This window comes from Ochotona princeps, chromosome 4, assembly GCF_030435755.1.
Source record: "Ochotona princeps isolate mOchPri1 chromosome 4, mOchPri1.hap1, whole genome shotgun sequence".
NCBI lineage: Eukaryota > Metazoa > Chordata > Mammalia > Lagomorpha > Ochotonidae > Ochotona > Ochotona princeps.
In genome coordinates, this window is record NC_080835.1 from 108,891,953 (window position 1) to 108,908,622 (window position 16,670).

Consider the following 16,670-nt stretch of genomic DNA (forward strand, 5'->3'; position numbering starts at 1 on the left):
TATCTGACTTTCTAATAAATAAATAAATAATCTTTAAAAATCAACTATATTTTATGAACAAATAATGAAATATTACAGGAAGTAAAAGAAAATAATACCAATCACAATAGCAACAAAAGGAACAGACTGTTTCATAAGCTTAACCAAAAAGGGAAGAATCTGTACACTGAAAATTATAACTCATTGATGGAAAAAATTAAAGAAGAGGAAGGATATTCCATGTTCATAAACATTCTTCTCTTGCAGAAAACTCTGTTGACCTTGCCGCACCCTCTGCTATGGTGGCCCACCTCAAGAGAGCAATCCTGCCAAACTAGGGAAGCAACTGCTCAGGTAATGATGAAGAGCTCCATAAATTGCTTTCCGTTCTTGGAAATGACTGCTTAGCTGTAATTTGCAGATTAGAAAACTCTCCACGAGAAGGACAACAGGAAGAGGCAGGGAGCCTTTACTGAGGCGAGCTCAGACCTGGGCTGAGAATGGCACCAAGCTCCATTCCAGTGGACCAACTAGAGACACCATCTTCACTGTCTGAGAAGAACACCAGGGCAATGATCGTTTCTGATAAATCCATCTTCCCCAAGGATTACAGATGCAATTTTCCTATGCAGAGAAAGAATATGAGCCACTCAGCACAGCACGCTATCTTCTCAATGAGATCAAAATGAATACCACCATTCCATCATATCTATTGACAGTCTGAGATTTCTCATGTTCTGATGCACCTGCTGCCCTAGGTAGAAATGGTAACATGAAGATGCTGTCACTACCATCTGCCAAGTCAAAACCTTTTGAAGGAAAAGTTATGCAAAGAGCCAAACACAACCAAACCTTTTTTGACATGGCCAGCACCTCCTTATGAAGCTGTGAACACAGACAACCCAAGAACCTCAGAACCCCACTGGTGAAGTCCCAGAGCTAATTGGAACCGTTTTCTTGGACACAGGAACTCTGGATGCAAATCCAGTGCAAAGTCCTGAAGAGTTTAAGCAGCTGACCCTGCCTAAGCAAAACGAGGATAATTGTGATACAGTCAGACAGGGGGAAACTGAGAAACTATTTACATTGTGAAAGAAAGAAACATGAGTGAAAAACGTGGCTAAGACCAAGGACTTTGGCTTGGCAAAGAGATACTACCAACCAACATGCATGTGAATGTGTTAGCATGTGAGTATGGAAATCTGAGCGTATGGGTACCCTGAATGTGCCCCCAGCTCCTGCTTCTACCATCAGCTCTAATTGCTCCTGCAAACAAGAGTTAGAGTTGAAGCTCTTCCTGAATGAGAAATTGGTCCTGAGCCCTGTAAGTCCTGCCCCCTCTGCCCTCATCCCCTAGATGAGGAGTATTCCATGTTTGAAAGTTCTCACCCCGCAGTGTCAGGGTTCACCTGATGGAGCAGGTAATTCTCAGTTGCCTTCTATTCTGCATATTCTTCTGGTGTGAGTGCTGGGAAGAGCTCATGGAATCTTGGAGGAGAAGGCAGCCACACCCAGGGGAGCTGCCATCATAAACAGCTGAAACAGCCCACTTCCAAAAGACCAGTCAGACAAGATCAAGCAGAAGCTGTAGCTGTCTGCGCTCCTATGCCTTGGCCCAGTAACCAGTTGTCTCCTACCAAGAGGTCCCAGAACCCTTAAAGGCATGTGGTACTTCCCACTGGCCCTGGGGAGCCTAGGCAGGAGAACCTGAGGGCCATGGTAGACAGCTGTTCCACATCTCCTAGTCCTTTCCTCTCTAGAGGGAAGATGTTTCCTTCTGTAATCTTCTGGTGACTCCAGGCAGATGGCCTAATGCTGGGAGTGGCTCTGTAAAGGCCAGGGTAGACGTGGAAGAAATGAATCTCTTCCTCTTCCTCCATGCCGAGTGTCACAGGAGGGTCCTCTGAAGCAATGCCTAGTGCTGAGGAGGATACATAGCAGCTCAAAGTCTCATTCATCACAGAAAGGATGTAATTCCTCAGCTCAAAGTCTCATTCATCACAGAAAGGATGTAAAATAGTATCGGCACTCTGAAAAATCACTTGATAATTTTTAGAAAATTAAGTACATAGGGCCCAGCACAATGGTTTAGTGGCTAAATCCTCGCCTTACATGCCCCAGGATCCCATATAGGCACCTGTTCATGTCCCAGTTGCTCCACTGCCCATCCAGCACCCTGCTTGAGGCCTGGGAAAGCAGAAGAGAATGGCGCAAAGCCTTTGGGACCCTGCAGCTACATAGGAGACCTGGAGGAAGCTCCTGGCTCCTGGTTTAGGAATGGCTCAATTCTGACTGATGTGGCCACTTGAGGAGCAAACCAATGGACAGGAGATCTTTCTCTCTGTAACTCCTTCACTCTGTAAATCTGCCATTCAATTAAAAAAAAGTATAAAAATTAAGCATATATTTATAGTTCTCAGGAATTAATTCCTGGGGTATTTACCACATAATAGTGGCTTTCAACTGGAGATGATTACTCTCCTGGGAGTGTTATCTGAAAACACTTTTCTTTGTCATAAATTGGGGAAGAATTGTCTAGTTTTTGTTGAATAGAGGTCATATAGCCTATAACAGGACACCCTCCCCGACCCCCATGACACAGACAAAGAATTCTCTGGCGCACACGATTGGTGGTACTAAAGCTGACATACCTTTCCCCAGAGAAATAGAAACTTGTGCAACATAAAAATCTATACAATAAAGTTTATAGCAGCTATTCAGAATTGCCACAAACTGCAATTAACTCTGACGTCATTCATTGTGGTCATTCATTTGTAGAAAAAGAAACCATGGTACATGAATAACATGGAATATGACCCAGAAATAGGAAGTGGCAAGCTATATGGATGCATGCAGCAACTCCAGCAGATTTTAGACATGACACTAAGTGCAAGAAGCCAGTCTCCAAAGGTTAAATACTTTTAACTACATTGCTATGACAACCTAAGTGTTTTTTTTATTAATTATTTTGCATTATGTGACAGTCTCATAGGCTCTGGGAATCCCCACACCCCTCCCCACGCCCCTCCCCCCGGTGGATTCCTCCACCTTGATGCAGTATTACAGTTCAAATTCAATCAAGATTCTTTCCTTGCAAACGTATACCAAGCATAGAGTCCTGCTACTTATTGTCCAGATGGGTTGAACAGTTTCTTGGGGAGACCATTTCTGGTCCAAAGTTAGAGCTGGTAGAATATCATCCCAGTCAATTAAGAGTCCCAATATAACATCAACAGCAATTTGCAACATAATGGAATTGACATGGTTTTGAGTAACCAGTATGTTAAAAAAAAAAAAAAAAAGCAAGTTCTTAACCACAACCTATGATTATCTCATTGACATTTCAATTTTAGTTTATATACAGGACCGGCTGCTATATACCTTAAAATGGCTATAAGGTACCGTTCAGCTGTCTTGTGTCCATTTCATTTTAGTATTTAGCCATTTGTTGTATTGAAGTATAATTTTGCTGATCTTGGCAGATTTTAGGATAATCTAGACTGGCTTGTAACTCTAACAAGACATTTGTCGACAATTAAGGTGCAGAACATTTGTTTTTTTTTGGGGGGGTGTGCAGGAAAATCCTCAACACCATGGTGAGGAGTGACTAATCTTTGTGTCCCACCCAGTGAGGCATGAACCAATCCACGCCAGCTCTTTCCTGTCAGATTTCAAGCTCTACTTTCTGTTGTTTGTCTATTTATTTTAGGTTTTTTTTAGTTTGTATGATTGTTTGTTTGCTATGAGGGGTTTTCGGAGCGATCCCGATGGTCATTGCGAGGGAGAGTGGGGGTCCAGAGGTGGAGCCAGGCTTGGACCAGAGAAAGCTCTCCTCCCTGGTCCCCAAGGACGTTTATTGTTCTTCTGTTTCTGCGGACCGCTCAGGGCTTCTGGTTGTCTTTCCGATGACGCTGGTTTCTGCACGGTAGTGTTTGGACTTCTTCCACCCCCTGCGGAAGCTCCGGTTGGGGGTGGGTGACCTCAGAGTACTCGGCCTCCGAGGGCATCCAATTCCCTGTGGCCTCCTTGGCAGTTGGGATATAGTCCTTGTTGCTCGTATTAATAGTTTGTGGTGAAGGTCTGGGAGTCTTCATGGTTGGGATCCAAGCTTCCTCCTTACCCCCTGCTCCACGCACATAACCTCCTGTTAAGAGGTTGTCAGGATCGCACCCGATTCCCCCTTCATGCATTGGTATAGTAGTTTTATTGTTGTTTAGTGTCGCTTTGAGTCTGTTGTCTATGAATTACCAGATTTGATCTTGATAGGCTATATTTACTTTTTCCTCACTCTTTTTATCATCCTAAGTGGTTTAAACATTCTCTGATAGCCTGCTTTGAAGTCACTCATGGCACAAAATTTGAATCTTACCCACCTAATTCTAGGGATGGTTAAGATTTTTCAGTGATTTTTAGAATTTGGGGGTTTCATTTTTATTCTACCAGCTCTAACTTCGGACCAGAAATGGTCTCCCCAAGAAACTGTTCAACCCATCTGGACAATAAGTAGCTGGACTCTATGCTTGGTATATGTTTGCAAGGAAAGAATCTTGATTGAATTTGAACTGCATCAAGGTGGGGGAATCCACCAGGAGGGAGGGGAGAGGGAGGGTTGGGGGGATTCCCAGAGCCTATGAAACTGTCACATAATGCAAAATAATTAATAAAATATATATATATATATATATATATATATATATATATATATATATATATATATAAAGAATTTGGGGGGTTCATTTTTTTTAAGATTTATTTATTTATTTATTAAAGATTTATTCATTTTATTATAAAGTCAGATATACAGAGAGGAGGAGAGACAGAGAGGAAGATCTTCCATCCAATGATTCACTCCCCAAGTGGCTCGGAGTCCTGAAGCCAGGAGCCCAGATCCTCTTCTGGGTCTCCCGTGCGGGTGCAGGGTCCCAAGGCTTTGGGCTGTCCTCAACTGCTTTCTCAGGCCACAAGCAGGGAGCTGAATGGGAAGCAGGGGGGCCGGGATTAGAACTGGCGCCCATTTGGGATCTTGACTGGTTCAAGGTGACGACTTTTAGCCTCTAGGTCACCATGCCAGGCCCGGGTTTTAGGTTTTGTCTAGGTAATTTTGTATATCTTGGGCAGCTGGTTCCATAACATTGTCAAATGATCCTGATGCAGGAGCTCCAAGGAAGGGATTAAGTTGCCACTCATCTGGCACCCTGGATGCTGGCACCACTTCTGCCTTTGTGATAGCAGACATCTGTTTCATAAGCTCCTGCAGCTGGGAGTGGAGTGTCAATGGGGGGATAACTTGGCATCAAGCTGAATGTTACCTCTCACAGGTAAAGAATGTGGCAGCCTGCCCTCTGTGGAGCAACATTTCCCAAATATTTCACACAGATCATTTAATATATTGCATGGGATTTGCTGAGTATGTCTAGGAAAAACATCTACATTTTCCTAGTTGGCATTAGAATTCTCTCATTTAAAACGTAATCATTTGAGAATATCCGTGGACCCTGACGACGTGTTACAAGACAGACCACAGCATCCAAGGCCCAGTTAATAGTCGAAGCCTTCACCTGCTCCCTGGGAAGCTCTCATTTGAGGACAGGTCACTGGACGGGGATACTCCTGAAACATCCAGAAGAGAACCAGGCTGTTCCACATGGACAAGGGTTGGCATGTCAGAAGTAGCAATGCAGGTTTCCCCACTAACATGCTTCAAGAGGATGAATTGTTACCTACAAAAGTATCACTAATAGTTAAAACAAAAGTCAATACATAAAAAATTGGTTTTAATTATTAAAATTTAAAGAAATGCAAACCTTGCACCAAGTCTTGAGAGTGACCTCTCTGCATATGGTCCATTTCTCCTCTTCATCCTTAAGCATGCATCAGATTCACTGTAAGTCAGCTGAGATGCAGAGGAGGCTGCCTCCCGACCATATGGTTAAGTTCAAGAGAAATAGGCTGCTGGTGCTATCTTTGAGGAGAAAGGCAGAGGATGGAGGACTTGGGAATCCAGTTGTACTTCTCTCTAATGAGGAAATAAAGCTGGGTTCTCACATTGGCACAGAGATATGCAGAGTAGACAGGTTGGAATTAAATGGGGTCATGTCAAAGGAAAGGATGTAGAGGTGCACCTATGTCCCAGCAAAGAAAGAGCCAGCATTGGAACAACTGCCCCACAAAAAGCAACCCCAAGTCTGGACAGCATAAGCCATGTAGGCCATTGCAACTCCCTCCTTACCTGCTTCCCTGACCCTGCTTAGGAGGCCTGCAGCAGTGAAATGGGGACTGAGAGAAGGGGAAGCAAAAGACATCTGTCCCCAGCCCTACAACAGGCTGCTATGCCAGGCTGGACCTGTGCTTTGGGGAAGGGAACATGTTTTGAAGGCATTGGGAGATTATATTTTGATTTAAGTTGAATGGAAAGTGAGAGCTTGATGGCGGTAACTGAGAAAGCAAAGGGATCACCAAGACTTCTCACAGATTTGGAGTAGGGACCCTGGTAGGGTAGGTTTGTAGGAGAGGGGTAGGAAGGTAAAATTAAGTTACATCTTCCAGAAACCCCGCACATAGCTTAGCTGAGCTTCAATCTTCACGTATTTAAGATGTACTGAGACAGTGACGCACTCAACTGTCAGTGTGTGTGGCCTGGTGAAGGCGGAGCCTTGAAACTTTTCTGGATCCCTTTGGCCACAAATGCAATCTTGACTTTATATAAACTCCACAAACTGAATTTTGGGAGCCTTGCCTGTTGCTTTTCCAGCAACCTGATTACAACTGGAACCAAAGGATTTACTTGGATCGCCTTGGACAGTGAAATTTCCTATGCATTGCTACAGCAACCAGAGCAGGAATAAATAAATCACCTCTCTTTTAAACCAAGTGCTTCACCAAGCCATAAAGATTGTGATCCTCTAGTTGGAAATGATCTTTTTTAATCTAAAATATGTGGAAAATACAGTATATGCATAATATATTTGATTCTGTAAAACTGATGTCAGAATTCCAGAAGATCCTTCAAGCCTCTGGAGGAATGAGTCAAGAAAGGGAATTTGAGGAAGAGGGTCGTGCTGAAAAAACTAAAACAGGAGAGATGTGATTGGTTATTGAACAGAGGAGCTGCCCATCATTTAAGCTCAGCCAATTGGCTCCCTGAAAACTAGCTCACAACAAATCAGGTCACAGGAAACAAGAATACGAAGGGTGGTCCTAGAGGAAGCTCAGGGTCTGAAAGCGGATGATACAAAGCAAGCTGATCGCAGAATAAAAAAGTGGTTGTCATAGAGGCTAGATCCAACTGCCATGTTAGTGTGATGGATGACAATCAGGAGCTGAGAGAAGGGTAGAGCCAGCGTTCAGTTCTGGCTGATTTTTGTGCTTCAGACAAACAAAAGCCATGCACACTAGAACCAGCAGAGAGGAAAAAGAAAGATGGATGGTGAAGGTAGAATCTGGGGTCCTGAAAGTTCCAGGACCGAAATAAAAGAGAGGCTCATCCCAAATCCAGAGCTGATAAGAAGACGTCTATGGACCCCAGGGACGGGGTCTAGACAGGCCTGGGAGCCCATCCCGGAGAACATGGACAGCGGCCCCCGACTGGAAAAGAGCTATGGAAAAGGCTTCAAGAAGAATTCAATTCTTACCCTACTTGGCCAACCCAAACCTGAGTGGGTTATAAACTATAAGTCATTGTCTGTCATTCACCAAGGTCATATCAAGGACAAGGTAAGTGTACGGATGCTTGTAAGGCTGTGGTGACCAAAAATTGCTGACAACGGTCCAGTAATTTTAACTGGTTTTGCCCAATTATTTCTCTCTGTGTGTATCTGTGTGTGTGTTTTCTTTTTGAGAATGTCCATGGAGATCTTAGCCAAATATAGACTTAAGAATGGTCAGGAGATGTTTTCTACATATTGACACTGATGAATAGAGAATTCTGGGGGCTCATAGAACTCCAGGAAAAAAGTCAAATATTGTGAGCATGTATGCCTGGCTCATTTCCATGCATAAAAGAATGCAATTGGAGCTTGTCCAAAAAGCAACTTGTTAAAAACTTGCAAAAATTGTCCCTAATAATTTATAACATGTATGTTAGCCACTGTTCTTTAACATAATAGCAGATCAAGCTATAGGCAGAAAGTTAGCATCCCGACTTTGTTCCTACATTATTTTGATTCAGTAGAGTATAGCACTGCTTACTATGTGCCTATTTCATAAATGTCTGGCTGGAATGTGTCATTGAATCTTTATTCACCTTCCATGATCCTTGAAGAAGCTCCTGTTTGGCGCTTCTTTTACAGCTGTAGAAACTGATGCCCCAAAGAGGGGGACATAGCCTGTTTCTGGCTGGAACCACTTGAATTTAGAGCCTCTGTTCTACACTGTGTCCAGCGGGCTCTGATATGAGCAACACGTGGTGCCAGACTTGGTCAGAGCAATCTCTGTGGGAAGACCCAAGGGTCTGTTCAAGTTGTGCGAGGGAAGTCACTGATGATCCATCAAACAATCAGCAATTGATAGGACAGTGTGATTTCAGCCACTGGTTTTATCATCCATGGCCAAGTCTTCTCTGAGGAGGCAAAAAACGGGAATGATGGCAGGGGAGTATGCTCTCATTGGAGCAGAAGTATGTGTGTCGGAGTTAGTGTGGCCGGTAGACATTTCAATCCCAAAGAGAACTACAATGGCTTCAGTTTTAAATCTTAAATCCACTCCAGGATACATTAAAGGAATTTGGATAATTTTGCTATGGCCCAATGAAGCTATGAAATGGAAGCGAGTTGCCAAGATAAGAAACATTGTCTATTTTCTTCCTAAAAGAATAATGACAAGATGAAACAGCGGGTTTGTGCATTTCGCAGACCAACATAAGGTCTAGGTAAGGTAGTGATATGATGAGTGAGGAGAACACCCCTCCCCAGGAGGCAGGTCTGGGATAATTTTTGGCAAATAATTCTATCCTCCACGCCTTGGATTTCTGCTATGGAAGAAACTTGTTGACTTATCTCTACAGTCCTTTCCATGGTAAAATTCTACTTTTTAACTAACAGACTGGTTGCAAAATGCACATAAAATGAGCATTTTTAAGGTGTAGATCAGGTTATAGAGAATACATTTTTTAAGTTCACCTTTCTCCTCTGCCTAGGTTCTGGCTCCACCTCTCTATTGCTCTTACAGACTGCAAAGTCCCCGTGCAGAAACCCTCCTTTATGAAGTGGCAGATGGAACTGCTCTTGCCCTTGCTGCCCAAGTCAATAGCTCCAATGGCCTGGGGAGAGAGTGTCTGCCTTGGAAAGGTTTTCTCCTAGGGTGAGCTGAGAACTCAGAACAGCAGAGGAAAGGTGCGCTGTTTTGATAAAGGGGAGGACTACTTCTTGGAGAAGGATTCTCCTTCTGTATCAGATTAGATTATGAATAAGCCCAGTGCCCCTGCATCTCTCTGTGGAACTAGGGGCTACAGCCCCTCTTCTGCTTTCTGTGCTTGGTTCATCCCCAGGCTGGTGACAGCTGCCCTGTTGTAATGCAGTTCCACCAGTCATTTCTGCAGCCATGAGTATAGCCCATGAAGTTGAGCTCAGCCTGATTATGGCTACACACTTGAGTCCTGGAGTTTACACCCTATTGCTGAGTTTCTTGGGCTACTCGAGTCCCTTTTTCTTTCTCACACATCAGTTGCTTTGCGGGAGGCAGGGGGTTGGAACTCCCAGGATTGAATGTTTTGGATCTGCCATTTCCCTGCAGCTTGGCTATTCCCTGCTGTTATCTTTGGCTGTGTTGCTATGGGAGGGAATATTTTTTTGTCCTGGCTTAATAACTGCTTGGCTGCCAGAGGTGCTCATTTCTCATTGTATTGGTGGAGGATTAGTGTAGAAGTTTGGGAGATATTTCCTGTATGAAGCAGCAGGGGAGAGCTTGCTGGGCTTGTGCCTTCTTTTGACACAGAATTACACTTTCCCCCTCCCCACCCACTCTCTCCCTGGAATGTGCTGAGGCCAGTAATTTGCATCCAGAATAGCTACTCCTCCCTGACACTTTGCAGATCTGCATCCCCTTTCCAGGTGCCCTTGTATAAACACTTGTTGGGGAGGTGGTAGGGAGTCCCAGGCCATCGTGTGGGTTGGATGTTTTAATCGTTAGGGCTCAACAGTGTCCTGCCTTACCCTCCTTCTTCCCAGGCTGAGTTGCCTTTAAATTGACTTCATACTTCAGATTCTTTAACAATTAACTCATTGCCCTTCTATGGGAGCCACTGCTTCATCCATGATTAACTTGAACTGGGTCATCTGCATTGCCTAAGAGGAATAAGGATACACATTTTAGCTTTGTCCAAAACTGTTAGCTAACTACTCATAGATGTTTGGGTGCCCTTGTGACTGCTTGGGACAATCCTCAAAAAACTGAGAAAAGATATTTAGAAAAATTACCAGGGTTGGTGGGGAGGAGGGTGGATGTAAAGGGGGGAAATGATTAGCTGAAGAAGATTTAAAATTCACACTTTGGTGGATTATAGTGGAAGTGACACAGGAGCAGGAGTTAGAGTTTCTGGGTTTGAGTTTTGAGAACAACTTTAAAAAGCTCTGGGAACCTGGCTGAGTCACTTTGTCTCTTTTTCCATGATCTTCTTGTCAGTAATATGGGAATGATTCTGACTCACAAGGTTATCATGAAGGTCACATGTGAGAACACCTTGTCAACTATAAATGTGTGATTGTTAGATGAGAACGTATGTGAGAACATTTGCAAACCAGGAAGAATTGCACATGTGTCAGCAGTGTGGAGTGACAGCAAAAACTCCATGAAAATGTTAAGCCACTTCAAAATGTTAGATAAAGCTTTTCTGTATGCCATGGATATCTATCCATTTGTTAAAAATGTGATCCAAATCCTTTTGCTAGGTTGTAAGAATAAGGCGGAGCTCCCCTATTGTCCACCAGGCCTTGTTTCATGCCCTGTCCAGGGCATGACCACTCTGCACTGGCTTGCCCAATCAGGTGCACCTGCCCAAGCTTCTTTCTACAAGCAGAGACTGCACCAGCCTTGCTGTGGCTGCAGGAGAACATAAGTGACCATTATATCTGATTTGTGGACATGGCAGGAGGAGCAGATGTAGAGGCAGGGTCCATCATCCCCCTGGGCTGGGGAACCTGTGTTCTGTTGTGAAGGTAAGTCGGGTTATCAATCCTAAAAGGACTTTGCCAATAACCCAGAAGTTCCCTAAGCTGCCCCATGCCTCTTTACACAAGTTATTTGCAAACACACAAGACATTAAGAGGAATAGTATAATGAGTCCCTCTCTATCTCTTCACCCAGCTCAACCGTTACCTGTGTCTGAATAATTGTTTCTCTTGTGTGCTGCTCTCTACCGCACCTCTTATTTTGTTTATTTTTTGTCTGCTTTTGACTGGAGCCTTGATTTATTAGTCTACTTATAAACATCTCATTGTGCATTTCTAATTGAGAAGGGCTAAATTTTAATATATCCCATCAGCCATTTTCCACCCAATGACAGTAAAAGTAATGCTCAGATAACTCCCAAGCCCACTTCTACTTAAATCAACAACAACAAAAATGCTTTTTCTTGCTTGTAAGATATTGACTAACATACAGTCCCTCGGTTCCAGCTTCTCAGTCCATTTCTACACTTAGTCTTAGCCAAAAGGCCGAGAAGCAATCGGTCCACTTCTGGAAGTACGGAGAGGAATAACTTCCACTCCTACATCTCCTTCATTCTGTGAAGGCATCACTTTGCAGAGGGTGAAGGGATGGAGAACTGCGTGGTCTGGCATTCTTGTCTTTCAAAACTTACTCACCCATAGGGCAGCTGCAATAATCTGGCTGGAGTTTCCACTGGTTGAACTCATGGTCAAGACCCACCCATCTGGTGGGCTAGGACCTGGAGATATAACTCTTCCTTGAAGAGCACAAGGAAGTGATTCTGGAAAAATAGATCTGTTCAATCCTTCCATGGCCAATCCTCTGCCAGCAGCGCTGCCATCCTATATGGGCACCAGTTCCAGTTACTGCTGCTCCACTTCCTGATCTAGCTCCCTGTTGATATACCTATGAAAGCAGCACAGATGCTTCAAGTCCTTGAGACCCTGCTCCCGCGTGGGCGACTCAGGGTGAGGGCTCCTGGCTCTGGGCTCCTAACCAGCCCAGTTCTGGCCCTTGTGACTATGTGAGGAGTAAACCAGTAGGTGGAAACTCTCTCTCTTTCCCTCTTTCTCCTTCTCCTTCTTCCCCTCTCTTTGCAACTCAAAATTTCAAATCTAAAATCTCTTTGTTAAAAAATCCAAAGTGTCCCCATCTGACATCTTAGCATGCGGTCTTAGAGAAAAGCTGCAGGAATCTTGTTGGTCCTGCCTGTGTGCTTCATTCCCTGATCTTTTGATGCCTTCCTTTGTTGGACTTCAGCAATGTTGTCTGCCGTTCCACATCTAATTAAGAAAAGTGAAATTATTTATAAACCACCAACTCCAACACACCCAAGTTAGTTGTCTGTATGAATCAAGGACAAACACTGCTAAGGAGCAGCAATGCAGAGAATAGAGCAAATCCCTATCAAGGAGTCGGTGGCTTGGGTTGCTGTCATAAAGCAACCTCAAGGGGGTTTGGGTGCCTGGAGTCCAGACAAGATCCACAGAAGTATAGACAGCAGGATGAGCTAGATCTCTGCAGAGACAGCACACGGACACCAGTGTCTAGACAGAGAAAAAAATCAGTAGAAAGTGCAAGAAGCAGAAAGGGGCTTGGCAAATGTCAGGGAGCTTGGGAGTGATAGAAGAGAGAGAAGTCCGGGTCAGGTGTTGAGACGTACAGTTACCCATCAAAGAAATTTGGCCTCCACATTAAAAGAGATGGGTTGACATTAAAATTTATAAATAAAGATTTTTTGAAAGGTCTTTTTCATCACGAATGTGAAGGACAACTGCACAGTGATGTAAGATGCAAGTTGAAGGCAGCTCTTAGGAGCCTAGTACAACAATCAAGAAGACACAAAAAAGATATAAATATTGAGAGGATATTTTGGAGGTTTTATTTATAACCAATTTGTTCCAAGAAAAAATTAGGAGGTGGGTGAAGTAGGTGTGTAGGCTAGTGCTTACCTTGCTAGCTAAGACGCCTACATCTCACATCAGAGTAACTGGGTTCAATCCCCAGATCTAGCTCCTGATTCTAGCTTCCTACAAGCATGCACACTAAAAGGCAGCAGAGATGGTCCAAATAATTCAGTTCTTTCCATCCACTTGAGAGATATGGTTTGTGTTTCCAGCTCCTGGCTCAAGAAAGAAAGAAATTTTATGTAAGTAGATACAGACTACAGCAAGAGATGTTTAAAACTAAGGAAGTAAAAGACAAAGGGAAAACCAGAGTGGAGTAGAGACTTATCAAATGAAATCAGAGTGGGATTAGTCTATTACATTGTGTGTGTGTGTGTGTGTGTGTGTGTGTGTGTGTGTGTGTGTGTACAAGGAATGGGTCACAGGTCTGGTTCTCAGCTTTCTACTAGTCAACTCCACCATGGGAGGATTCTTTGCACACATTGCAATAGCTAAAAGTTAAGAGCAAATCAGGTGTTAAGGAGAAGAACAAAGATTACTGAATTTAAAGTGGAAATAACTATCTCTTGGGAGTCCCTGTGGTGAACAGACACCACGGGCCACAAGTACAGGATTCCCAGCAACATCCTTATTGTCAACAATGTTACTTCATGGCACGTGTTCCAGTCATGCTGAGTAACCCACCAGAGACGTAAGGTGAAGGGGAAGTCAGGATCAAAAAACAGCAGCAGAATTAGGAATAAAACATGGTGTAGTCAGATGTAGGAGGAAAACTAGTTTCAATATCAGATTCTTTTATGCTTTTGTATTTATCCTAAAGGTGGAGTTATGGAGAGAAAGAGAAAGAGAAATCTGTTAGTTTACTCCCCAAATGACTGCAATTGGAAATGTACCAGGCCAAAGCCAAGAGCCATGAATGCCATCCTTGCAATCCACATGGGAGCTAGGGAACCGGGCACTTGAGCTATGCTTCCATGGTGCACAGTCGAAGAAAGCCAAATCAAAAGTGGAGGAAACAGGACTTGCATTAGCACTCCAGTATGGAATTAACTGCTGCACCAGACAGTCATCCTGAGAGTTATTGGACTCATGACTCTGAAGGCTGGGAGCTTTAAGGGTGGGCAGCTGCATCCGATGAGGAGCTCGTGTTGCACAGTAACGTGTTGGCTGGATCACATGATGGGAGTGCATGAAAGAGTGAGAAAGGAAGCCAAATTCCTCTGATAGCTACCCATGCCCACAAGAACAACTCCTGTATGTGAGAGTGGATCCCTTATGACTCCAAATGCTTCATGAATTTCTTGCAGTGGGGACCAAAGCACAAACTGAGCGTTGATAGGAAAAAAAACAAATGAAACCAAGACCCCTTAGCCCCCATCCTCCACAGCCTGTGGGGATTTGCAGATCACTCATGTGCCACAGGAGCAGAGGCACTTAGAAGTAACATAACTACGCTCCTGTGGCTGGTGCAGCACCTCCTGAGGATGAGGTGTGAGCACAGCCTCCCAAGTCAGACCCCTCTCCTTTGGCTCCCTGTCACCCCTCTGGGCTTCAGCCTGTGGGGAGAAGTCAGGACACCTGAGCCTCTTTCCCTTCTCACACCTCCCTGGGCCCCCAGATTGGCCTTTCAAGGCTTTCGTTAGGATATGACTCTGGATTTCTCTAGATTTGGTTTACAATAAATTCAGTATTTTGTGTCAACCATGTATCTTTATCCATTCATCTGTTGATTTAGAGGTTTGGGTTATTCCCTAATTTTCATGAATCATGCTGTAATGAGCATAGGATGCAGGTATCAAGATTCTCTTCAAGATTCATTTCCTTTGGCTACATACACAGAAATGAAATTTTATTAAGCATTAAAAGGAAAGAAATCCTTCCATTTGTGACAACCTGAACGGACCAAGAAGAAATTATGCTAAGTGAAATAAGCCAGACGCACAATGACAAATACTGCATGATCTCACCCCTACGTGGAATCTAAAATACTCAAATAAACTTGCAGAAGCAGACAGCAGAGAGGTGATTGCCAGGTCTAGAGAGAAGAGAACTGGGGAATTGTTGATCAAGGTAGAAAGGTCCCAGTTATGTCAGCTAAGTTAAGGAGAGCCAGTATGTGCATGGTGGCTATAACTAATAATGCTGTGTTATACACTTGAAATTTGCTCAGAGGTTGAATCTTAATTGTTCTTACCACTCAACCAATATATAATAAAAAAGACCAGATGAAAAAGAAAAGGAAAAGAGGAAGAAAGAGAAGAAATTGGGTAGAGGGAAAATCAGGCATTTGGCTTGGCAATTACCCCACCAGTTCAAATGTCCTCATCCCACTTCTCATTACCGAGCCTCAATACTTGGCTTTGGTTCCTGACTCAAACTTCCACCAAAAACAGACCCTGGGAGGCAGCAGTGATGGCTCAGGTGAGTGGATTCCTGTAACCCACATATGGGACCTAGGTTGAGTTCCTTGCTCCTGGCTTTGGCCCTGGTTCAGGCTCAACTCTGTTACTGTTTCCAGCATTTAGGGCACGGGTTAGCAAATGGGAGTATTCATTCTTTCTCTCTCTCTCTCCATCATAAATACATAATTTTGCTTTTTAAAAAATAATTTTGTGAGATAATACATGTATCAAATCATTATATTACACGGCTTTAGTATACATAGTCTTTGTCAATGATTCAACAAAGCTGAAATATTTAGTGCCAATGGGTCTAGCTCTTTTAAGGAATTTGGAAAAAAAAGTTCTGTGAATAAAGAACTGATTTCCAGACTAATCTTATTAACAGCTTAAATCTATTTGGGTAGTCATTCGTGAATACAGACCCCCATGCTCCTGTTTTCCTCCTTCCCCTCCACCACTTTGGCTATAGGATAGATGTGGAGATGTGGAAAAGCAAAGCAAAATTTCTTATTTCTACTTCAGACTCTCAGTGCTTCCTGAGATAGGAAAGGAGTCAACATCTGAGAAATGGAATCCACGAGTTTCCACGTATGTGAGAATAAGAAACAAATCAACATCCTGTCCAGCTGTAACCTTAGATAAGTAGGTAAATGTATAAACCAAGAAAAGGAATGCTTACACAGAAAAAAAAGAGGGTAAGGAAATAAAGGTTCTGCACTGGCGTAAGTTAGAACTGAGCCTCTGGGTGGCATGGAGCTGCTAGGTGGTACCCAGAATCAGGAACTCCAAAGAACATGGGCTGCAGATGGGGTCATGACCCTGTACCATTCAGGTGCCAAGTGAAGTAGGGCTTAGGTCCCCAGGGGATGGCTACATATTACAGCATGGGAAACGTCAAGACTTTGGAGTTGCCCAGAGTTCAGACAAAAGCCTCCTAAACTGCTTTGTTCTGGCATTAAGAAAGTGATTTAGGTATTTGGCATAGTTAAGACTGCTTCGGGTGGGGGTAGGGGACTGGCGTTATGGCAGTCCTGGTTGAGCAGCTGCTTGAGAAATGGGTGTCCTGTTTGGGAACAACAGATCAATCCCATTCCCTGCTGATGCATGTGGGGAAAGGGCAGAGGAAGGCCTACGTGCATGGGTACCTACCATCCACATTGGCGATCCCAGTGGCGTTCTGGGCTCCTGATTTTGGCTTCAACCTAACCAAACGCCGGCCATTATCATCATTCCCAGAGTA